Genomic DNA, 592 nt, shown 5'->3' with positions numbered 1-592 from the left:
TAAAATAAAAATTACAAAAGGAAAGTATTTGCCCATTGTCTTCTTTTCTTGTACCAGTTTGCAAATTTTATATCTGGGTAATGTTTGTCTAAATGGGTAGGACTTTATGTTTTCTGTAAAAGGTTTGTATAAACTTAGTATTGTTCCAACCTGAAAGGTTTAATAGAACTCACCATGAGGCCATCTGGTCCTGATATTTGTGGCAAGGTTTTTAATTACAAATTCAATATCTTGAGTTGAGTCTTTTCTTTTTTTTTTTTTTTTCTTCTGTATTTAGGACAGTGTGTACAGGGGTCTACAGGGTCTCACTATGTAGATTGGACTCGTAGTGATTCTCCTGTTTTCAGTCTCCCAACTGCTGGGATTACAGGTGTGTGCCACCACACCCAGTCTCAATCGATGTCTCTCAGTGTGCCCTGTGGGCAGGGCCCACACGACAGCCTGGGGGACTGAACCCTGGCCGCTGCACTCTGCCTAAGCAGGCGCTTCAGTCTGTTGAGCTCTCAGGCCAGCCCTCTTTAGTTGAGTCTTAAGTTTTGATTATTTCCATGTTTCTAGGAATTTGTCTACCTTTTTTTTTTTTTTTTTTTTT

This window comes from Octodon degus, unplaced genomic scaffold, assembly GCF_000260255.1.
Source record: "Octodon degus isolate 3935 unplaced genomic scaffold, OctDeg1.0 scaffold00007, whole genome shotgun sequence".
In the NCBI taxonomy this organism is placed as follows: Eukaryota; Metazoa; Chordata; class Mammalia; order Rodentia; family Octodontidae; genus Octodon; species Octodon degus.
The sequence above is the reverse complement of the archived record's forward strand: the minus strand, read 5'-3'. Positions refer to the sequence as shown.